The following is an 11,480-nucleotide window of genomic DNA, read 5'->3' on the forward strand; positions in this document are numbered from 1 at the left end:
GATTCACTATACAAGGTAATGTCATGATTATGATTTCTTAAATAGTAATTTATTTATAATGTTTTCTTATTATCTTCAACGTGTCTAACAGTGACTCGATTCAATTATGAGATCTGTCCAAATGGCTAACATGCATAACTGTGTAACTTGTGCAAGCAAAGAAAACTAAATTTAGAGAAAGATTTTTTTTCTCTTTAATTACAATGTGATTCAAAACTTACATGTTGTAGAAATATATTGGTTTATAAGTATAAAGATCGAAACTCATACTACATAAAACCAATTAGTTTGTGTTAGTGTCTATTCTACCACATTCATATACCACTTATTTATATCGTTTTTATTTAATATAAGACTCTTTAGTCTCTAATACATTCCCTCAAATATAATAATCATAAGCTATTAAGTCTCTCATTTGGGTAGGTGCATTGTCACTTGGTATTCAGAATCACTTTAGGTTGTTAGATTCACCCATTTAGTTTTGAGCTTTGAGTTATTATTTGGTATGTATAATCACTTTAGGCTGTTAGACCCACTCATTTGCTTTTGGGCTCTTATATTATGTAAAAATATATTTGTCTATAAGTGTAAAAATCGAAACTCATATTACAAAAAAATCAATTGACTTATGTTAAGATACAATCTATCACATTTATATATCACTTATTTCTATTGTTTTTATTTTATATGAAATTTTTTAGTCTTCAACACATTTGATTGTCAATACGATTTTCAAATGACTTTATCAAACTGTAACATCTAATAATAACTAATCTATAATATTCTTTATCATTTTTAACATAACTCACAATGACTACATTTAATTACAATATTGCTTTGAATAGCTAACTTATATAATTTTGTAACAACCAAAAAGAGACTAAAGATGAATTTAAAATCAAAGAAGATTTATATTAAATTATAATGTGGTTCGAAACTTCAATGTCAACTTAGCTTTGATGTGCCCATAGTAAATAGAAATGTTTCAAAGTTTTGATTTTTCTATAATAATAACTTATTTGTTAGGTTTTTTTTTTTTTTTTTTTACTTTAATGGAATTAATAGTGATTTTATTTAATTATGATATTACTTTGAATAGCTAACATGTATAACTTCATAATTTGTGTTCGAGAGCTTACGTGGCTTTGCAGTGTCTTGTGTGAACTGTAATACACTAGAATAATAGTTCTTTAAAGTAACCGATATTGAGTAACTCCTTTCAACTTTAACACGACTTATAATGAAACCATTCAATATTATAACATAACCGTTAAATGTAATGCACTAGAATTATAGTTTTATAAGAGTAACCGATATTAACTAGTAACACAATAAGTTATATTAAAACAATTTTAACACAGGTCAAATATAACGCTTTAGACACCAAATACAGTCATATGTTAACGAGAATAATGACATAATTAGTTCATTCAATTATGATATTTATCAAAATAACAATGAGAAGTTAAAATTTCATAACCAAGAGAATTTTCTCTTTTATTTAATAATTGTTTTAATGAAAACATATATAAATTATTATTTCTTAAAATCAAGTCAAGAATTTTGGTTGAGGAATGGGAATTTAACTAATTTATTTTTTGGTAATTTAGCTAACTAATTTATTCTGTATGAAAAATTTTAGCATTTTCTGAAAATGCAAGGGCGCCAGTAAAAATAAAGATAATGCACGTACCTGAAAAGAAAAACCAATAAAAATTAACAGTGAAGTCGAATAAATGGAAATGAAAGAATTCCGAGGGGCAATTTGGGGATCAAAAGATATAAAAGGGTAACGGAATCGTAAAAATGACATGAATTTGGCTTAATAATTTTGAAAGTCGTGAATTTTCGCGGCACATAAACAAAAATAGTCTTGCTGCCCAATCAGCAATTGCCAAATATTCGCGGGATTGCTTCAGATTGTGCTGACCTTTGACTTTTGGCTTAACAAAACCTTACCTACCATCACTTTTTGTTGCGTGTTCACACTCGCTAAAATATTAAAATTATTTTGGAAATAATAAGGTAAATGATTTTCACTATAATATATAATTATACATTAAACAAATTATACGGAAAAAAAAACTTAGTAAATAATTTCAAAAAAATTTAATATATTGTTTTATATAATAATAACTGCAATAAAATTTTGATTCAATTCTTTCCTGAATTATATAAGAATAATATTTTATAATTCAAATTTTTTGTGTAATACTCTTAGTTAGATAGTCTGATCCATTATTAAAATATTATCTGTTTTGGATACACATTTCATTATGGTAGAGTATATATAAGAGTTAATGTCTTTATTGATATTTGTCTCACTATCACTTAAAAAGATACATAGAATAACTCTCATACCCATTCATAATATTTTTTATATAATAAAACGATTTATTGTCAAAATATTATCTATTTTGGTCATAATCTATTATGATTTTGTTTTTGAGTTTTGTAATTAAAAACACATCTTGATAACCTAAAAAACTCATAAACTATTTAACCAGTTTAATCTTCTCATTCCCAAATGATATGAGATGTATAAATATACTCAATATCTCTTTTATACTTTACTGGTGTGAAATTTGTTTAAAAGTATCATATTAATATGTATTTTTTATTACAAAACTTAAAAACAAAATCATAATAAACTGTATATTTAAAGTAGACAATATCTTAACAATAGATTAGATGAACTATTAGACCAGAAATATTATTTTTTGTCTATAAACATATTCTAATTAGAATTTTATGGTTATTTCTTTTTAACTTTATAGTAAAATTTAAACTACTTTATTAACATAGCAGTAAAATTCAGAAATAGTTATGATATAATATAATATAGTTTTTATCAATTTTATGCCAATTTAATATATTTTATAAAAAATATTATAACGTCTCCGTGTATGAATGATAAAAATTGATTCAAAAATAAAAATAGGGTGGAGGAATGAAAGTGTAGTTCACGCTCTATGAAAAGGAGCGTGAGAAAAATATATTTGGCGCTGTGTATGTTGGGATTGGCCGTGAGATGAAGCAAATATTTTGAGTGTGTTGGAAATGTGGAATTACGGAGATTTTCATTGGTTATATTCGTAATTTACGTGGCGGCGGGAATGATTTCTGTTGTGCCATCTGGCTAACATGTCTTTTAAACCGTTACCCACTTTAAATTTGAAATCATCATAAATCAAATACACGAAGAGCCATGCAGGAATACTATGTAGGAATAATTTTTTTCTAACAACAACAACAACAAAGGATTTGTCATTCTTCAAGGGTTGATTCCAGTTGCCTCATTTTAATGAATAGAAATCGAGCTAATAGTTAACTCTATAGCTTTACTTATTTATATTTGTAACAATATTATTTATCTTTTTAATAAGATACTGTTTATTAATAATATTATTATTTAATCTATTGACAACTTTTTAATGATAATATATACAAATTCGAGTTAGGTATTTTAAAATCAAACTAAATTCGAGCAAGTTTAACATTATACTTGATTTGACTGGACTCAATTTGAATTTATCTTTTTGTTTGATTAGTTAATGTTTGAATTAACATTAAAACTTTGTTAATCTATCGGTTTGCATGATCATTGGATGAAAAATATAAACTCTCTTAGACTTTAGACCAAGGGCTTGTCCACACAACAAAATTATATATAAAATATTGTAATTGTTATGCAGTAAAAAATGACAACACAAAGCCGACCGTTCAAGTGCAATTAGATGTAGTGGACAACAGACATCCACTAATAGTTTAAATAAAAACCTTAAAGATTTAGATATGAAATGGCGTAATTAGAGACTAGGGATCAAGTGATTTTAAATTTGAAGAAGTTTTTTTTGGCAGTTATCAAAGAAAGTTTCAGACTGGATTTCATGCTATAAAATCTGCGAAATAATCACCCAATAATAACTCTAACTTCCATATATATGATATGTTGTTGATATAGCTACAATCCCATCAATTTAATTTCAAAATCATGGGTTAAGGCTTGAAGAAAATGAAGAATTCAAATGAGGTTTTTCCTTTAAAAATTTTGTATATAAGAAAGAAGAGAAGAAGGGAGTAGGATAGAGGAGGAAAAATATAGACAAAATGGTAAAAATTATTGTATCATTCATATACTATATTAACAATTAGTGAGAACATCATAGACAAAAGGATAGAACTTAGTGATATGTTCAAAACAAGTTAACTAAATAAAGATTCTCTTATAACAACAAAGAGAAAAAAATATGCGTTTAGAGAAATATTGAATTTTTAGGAAAATACCAAAAAGCCTTCTGTAGAGGCTCCTTCACTATCCCAACCAAGAAAAAGAAAAAAGGGGCAAGAAGTCATAATTTATAAAGCTATTATGGAATGCCTTGGAGGCAAAGCAAGAACCATCAAGCAGAAAAAACAATTTCTTTTGCAGTTAAATAACAATTTTCTCTGTATAAGAACAATGGAACCAGAATCTCTATGATATCTGAAGTTTCATGCAAGAAATGCTAAAGCAAAAAGTGTTGAATACAAATATGCAGCCAGCAGCCCTTCCCAGCAAATCGTAAAAACCTCTAACGCATTGCCAATGATAGCATCACGACACAGCCGCCGCCAGCCCATCCTCCGCGAACAGGGTCGCTACGCTACATTGGCAATTTCTTGCTCGCCCTAATCGTGATTGTTGCCATAACAGTGTTTATCATCTGGTTTATCGTGAAGCCTAAGTGCCTGGTTTACACCATTGAAGACGCCTCAATCAGCAACTACAACCTCACAAGCAACGGCCACCTTAACTCCACAGTTTATTTATTGTGTGAGATTATAATTAACATTCCTTTCCTTTATCGTGTGGAGTTAATTATTGTTAAATTTTTTACCATAAAACTATATATATTTATTTTAAGTATACAAATATATATATATATATATATATATATATATATATATATATATATATATATATATATATATATATATATATATATATATATATATATATTATTATTATGTGATTGAGTAATTTTAAATTAAAAATAAAGTAATACCTAATTGCATAATAACTACCTATTTATGTACTAAAGAGTGTTTAAAAAGTATTTTTATAACTAAGATTTTGGATGTTTTGGTTCAGTTGTATATATATAGTATTACTCTTTTATAAATATATTTTTTAACTAAATTTCTTTTAATAAAATTATATATATATAGTTTTGAGTATTCATTTAGATACTCAGATGATATGTTATTATGTGATTATATTATTTTAAATTATTAATAAAATAATATTTAATCATATAATAATATATCATTTTAATATTTAATCGAATACTTAAAATATAGTACGTGTTAGAGTTTTTAATCTTATTATTAACTCCACCATATATTTTTCCTTTTGGATCAAATCATAATGCATTCATTCAACATCATATCATATTCATACTCATTCCCCTGAAATCTATATACGTGATCTTTATTTTAAGAATAGTTTGGTTTGGCTAATCATCTATTATCAAAAATAAAATATTATCACAGAGATAATAAATATAAATAATTACTATATTTGATAAAATTTGTTAAAAATTGATGATTTTAAATAATTATTGTCTTTAATTAAAAATAATAAAATAGTGTTAATATATTATTTTACTTAAATACCTATATATATAATTTTTTAAAACATTTTTATATTATTTGTTATATTAATTAAAAATAAGATATTTAATATTAAAATATTCATAAATAAAAATATAATTATAATAAAATTAAAGTTATTTTAATAATTTTTAATTAACTAAGATGATAATAATAATTAAATTATAAAATAATATAAATAATAAAAAATAAATTATTATCTGCCAATCCCCTCTTCAATGTCATTCTACTGTAAGTGACCTTAAAGGCTTTGAAGCAGTTAGGCCACGGATAACCGTACCAAACCTGAACAGTCATCTGAAATTATTGAATATAGGGAAACTGTGGGTTGGGCCTAGATTGAACATGGGCCCATACGTCGTTCCTTTAGTATCCAATCTATACTTGGCATGAATAAAAAAGGTTAATTATTTTATATAAAAATAAAATAATAAAAATTAAATTAATATCGAATTAAACGAATTTGTTTTGGAAAAGATACAAACGCCGGGTGTTAATCGAGTTATTTCGCTTTCGACTTTGGGTTCATTGACTACACACCGTTTGGAATTTAAGACTACACCAAACACATGCACATTTAAAGTGCCATTGCCACATTATTGGACCATATATTAAATGCATAAGCCTAAATGTGAGGCTTATCTGGAAGGGTAACATTACGTATATCTATTTTAGATATACAATTATATACATATTTATATGTATCATCATATGATTGAATATAATTTTTTAAATTTAAAATAATCTATTTATGTGATAACACATATAAATGTGTATATATTTGTATACCTAAAATAAGTACATATAATTTATTGTATATGTAAATACAACAAAAAGTTGGCTAGAAGACTCATTCCCACCAAGGTTTGGTAAAATCCTAAATTTTTACCCATCAACTTTCAAAAACTTAAATACTCACTCTTCTGTTAAAATTTATTGTTAGAGTTAAAGTAAAAATATTATTTAGTTAAAATTATTTAAAAAAATTAAAATTTATTATATTTTTCTCTCTTAATTTAAAAATATAACAATTTTACCACTTTCAAAATTTGGAAAATAATAATTTGAAACTGTCACCACTTTGTTGTTGCAGGTTGGTTGTGCCTACATCCAGAGGAAATTCAAACTTGACATTTGCTCTTTGTTCTTCTGAAACATCAGTCTCCTTTTGGCAAATCATTTATTCTATTTAATCCAATAATAAATATGAATAACTGGATTATTAATTGAGAGTTAATTAGGCAATTAAATTGTGAGCTTACGTATATAAATATCATTATATAAGTAAAGATGTCACATAATATACTGAAACACTCAACACATTCTTCAGCCAATTGACACCAAAGTTGTCCCACCAGCCGCACATAATAAAAGCCAAAAATCTCATATGTTATTGAAGATTTCTTTAGACTGAAGTATAGGCATACACAATATCTATAACTATAAACAAAGCGACATTTTGGGCCCTAGGATTTTCCGACAATATCACCGTAGAGATGTGAAGGGAGACTGGATAGTGAAGGATGTCCAGTTGTGAGTGGAGTTTTGTTAAACAGAATCTTATGATGATGTGAATAAAGGAGGAAGAAAGTGGATGACAGTAAACCTAAGACATTTAGCCCTTGCTTTCAAGTCCCAGGTACTTGTCTCTGTCTTTTTGGACATATGTGAGCAATTACCCTTTCGGTTTAGGCCCATCAATCAAAACATTTCAAATCACTTGTTTAATGTTTACAGCTAGAAAAGTTTTAGTGGCAATGTCTTCTTAATCAGCAGTGTAGTTTAAGCGGCAAACAGGGAATGTTCAAGCACAAGAGCATAGGTGAAAACCCTATCAACGATTTATTAAGATCAAACATGTGATTTAATTTAAATAAAATTTTCTCATGTTTAGCTGTGAAATCATGATTTAATTCCCATGTCAAGAATTAGCTCATGTTTAGCTATAGTTTTAATTTTTCGACCAAAACACTATTTTCCACTTAAATTCTCATTCGTCAAATTTGAAAAGTCAAATATTCACATATTATTTATTTCTTAGCATCTTTTTACTGAAATGAAAAATTACCACATGTTAAGTTTAATAAAACAAATACCGATCTTTCACCTATTTCTATTAATATTTTTTGTTAGTTTTCTAAACTAAATTACTAATTTACCTTTTTATAATATAATGACAAAAATACTTTCATAAATTAATATACATTGTACTTGGTTATTTTGAAAACTCATCAAATCTTGAGTGGGAAATAGTCTTTTGGCCTAATTTTTATGATATTATAAGTTGCATGGGATAAGATTTGGAGGAGCTTGTAAAATCTAGAAATATCAATAAAAAGTTATTTATAATCAAGATTAATAAATCATTGTTAAATATTAGAATAATGGTACTTAAGTGCGGTAGTTTGATTAATGCACTTGACTTGCATGTTAGTTGGTGCGGCTAAGGCATGTGATATTATTAAAAGGTGCATGATGATCATATCATCGTCATGCATCACATTTTGTGTCCTGTGTTCACATGTGCCATTGACTAACACAATTAGTAGCATGTCGTGGGACGCATGATTACCAATACCGGGCCACCTTATCCTCACCCAAAGTTTGGCCGGTTCTCAAATTTTTATTAAAATTTTTTTAAAATTTAAATATTTATTTATGAACCATTAAATTAAAAAATACGTTAATTATAAGAGTAAAATAATTATTTAATTAATAATATTAAAAATATACAAATTTATATAATTTTTTTTTAATATTACGTTTTGAAAAATTGTATTTTCTTTTTAAGTTTCAATTTTTATCTGATGATAAAAATATATAAGTATAAATAATTATTGTGTTTGATTTGATGTAATAAAAAAATATTATGATATTATTTTACTTAAATATTATTAAATATAATCATTTTAAACTTGATAATCTTATAATACTTAAGATGAAAATAACAATTAAATTATTTAAAACATTATTACTATTAACAAAAAAAAATATTAAAATCTTTTATTATATATAAAATATTATTAATAAAAAATAAATTACGAGAATAATTGTTAAATACTGAACCAAACACCCTAATAACTTATGCGTTGTTTAATTATTTTTTTTTTATACCTTCTATGAGAATTCTTTCTACAATGAGAATAACTTTGAATGGGGCGTGCCAAAAGTAGAGAGGGAGATCAGATTTTATAATTCAAAGTTACTTTTTGGATTGGCTTATAAATTATGAACACTCAACCCAAATAAATATACAAAAAAAGAAGCAAAGTTAGGCTTGAAAAATAACTACGGAATAAAGAAACAATGATTGTTAATATAAGGTTAAAAAATGACTTGTTATTTGTGTAAGCTCACTTTTGGTGCACCAAACTAGATTAACTCCTCCTATCCTAGTTTCACCCATCTTTAACATTGTTCAAATTATGATTTTAGAGCCCACCATCGCTCCTCGCTAGTCACCACCTTTCTCGCCTTTGCTATAACCCACCCATGACTCAAAAATGCGCACCTCTTTTATATAGTGAATTCAAATGATCTATTTGATATAATTTATTCAAATCTAATTTTTTAATGAAGAATTTATTATTTTTTTAATATGAAATTATAAGAGTTTTTTAAATAGTAACGTTGGTGGGATTTCTAATTACCAACTGATATATATAATCAGAACATTGTGGAACATAAGTTATAATAATGATATTGAAGATCTATCATTGAATTATAATGTTTATTGTAATGATAAAATATAAATGTGAAAAGAAATTTGGGTATCGAGTGATATTTTTATATTGTTCGATTGAAAGAATCATTTAGTAGAGTGATTATAAATATTATAAAGAAATATTTTGAAAAAGACTTGAATTAAAATGAGAGTCCTAAAAGGGATTTGTTAAAGTTTTTTACAGTCTTATAGCCTAACTTATGATAATCATATAAAATATTTGATTTCTATAGTTTTTTTTTTATGTTCCCCTCTTTTCCCTTAAGCAATCATTCATAATTATAGAATTGATTAAATAGATTACAATATTATTCAAATTCAAATTAAAACATTAACTTTTTTAACTGTTACATTGGAGATAAGATAATGATTGGATTTTGATAAGGTAGAATGTTATTACTTTCAAATGACATGAAATGAATATCAATTGACAAATACTATTCTTTAGACGAAGGATGTCTATCTATAAGTTAAGGGGCATACTATGAGTTTTGTAAATTGTCACTTTTTAAGTAGATACTTTGTAGATACAAAATGGACCATTTAACAATTTCCTTGGAGTACAAATTTGACTTCAAAAACATTTTCTATTTTCTGCTTGAACTAATGTTATATAAAGGTATACAAAAATTTTTGTGATAAGGATTATTTAACTGGCATAATTATCTTGTATGCTTCATGCCACATATTGGTCATGTCGTTCCACTTCTCCACAAAATATGATTGGATGTGTCTAATTTGTATCATGAGATGGTGGGCTCATGTCTTAGGGATGATTTGAACAATGACAATCCATCTCTGTTTTACCTTGTTTTGGTTTTAAAAGGAGAACAACTCACTTTAACATCTCACATTCTAAGCGTTTGTGCGCCGTTTGTATTATGAGATTCTTCATAGCTTGCTTCTATCAGTTAATTGATGGATTAATTACATTGATTCGCAAAACAGTAAGTTACTAAATTTTGAGATTGTTTTGTTACTTGTAATTTCACTTGATGACTTCAAGATTGTTTTGTTGCTTGTAATTTCACTTGATGTGCTTATTTGTGCAACTGAACACTGACGTTACACATTCTACATGCATCTATAACAAAAGAGGTTAGTTCAAAGCTTAACTCTTGTTTGAAAAAAGGTGACAAGGAGGACATAAATCCTACCAATTTTCCAAGACAATCAGTAGAGGACGTATATTTCTTTATTTTTGCAGTTGATAAGATTATGAATTTCTTATTAGTGCATAAAAACCACTTATAATAAGATTACGAGTTTCTTGTGGATGCATACAAACATCTTATGTCGTGATCGCTTTCTTACTAATATGGGAAAGTCACATGTTCATATGTACATTTATAACTTTTTTGTAAAATCTTTACTCTAATAGTTCGATTCACTGTTTATTATAATTTTTCTTTTTAAGTTTTACAACAAAAAAAAAAAGTTCTAATAACTTAAGTAACTTTATGTTATATAACGAAACTTACTTTAGCATCTCCAAGCGATGTGGGTTACATATATAAACTCAATATTTTTTTTGGTAACAAAGAATTTTATCCTAACTAGACTATCTCTTTAGAATCGAATCAATTATATTAAATATGTTAAATTTTGAATTAAATAACTGATCTTGTAATTACTAAATTAAGTGAGTTAAAAATTTGATTTTAAAATATCATCAAAAAAACATAAATATTATATTTTTTTATATTTTATTAATATAAGATTTTCCTTTTATGTTATAGAAAGTATGTCAATTGACGAATAGCGTTCTCAAGGATGTTATGTGTTGTCACTTCACGGATAAATATTGCACAAGTTTGAGTATAAATTATTCAAAGGGTCTTTAAATCTATGAATAAATACTAATTTATAAAATAAAATATAGATATTTTTTAAATTCAACAATTTATATTATCTAAATGATTTTGAAGATTTTGAAAATTTAACTCTTTCGAGTTTCGAGATCGTAAATCCATTCGATCGATCCTAAGTGGCGGGTTTGTTTTGTTTCCGTATTGTCTTATAAATTGTTATTGTTATAATTATTATCTATTTTAGAAATATATAGTTTAATTTACGGCGGACCTTTTTGGAAAAATTTGGT

The sequence above is a fragment of the Mangifera indica genome, chromosome 9 (genome assembly GCF_011075055.1).
Source record: "Mangifera indica cultivar Alphonso chromosome 9, CATAS_Mindica_2.1, whole genome shotgun sequence".
NCBI classification, from domain to species: domain Eukaryota; kingdom Viridiplantae; phylum Streptophyta; class Magnoliopsida; order Sapindales; family Anacardiaceae; genus Mangifera; species Mangifera indica.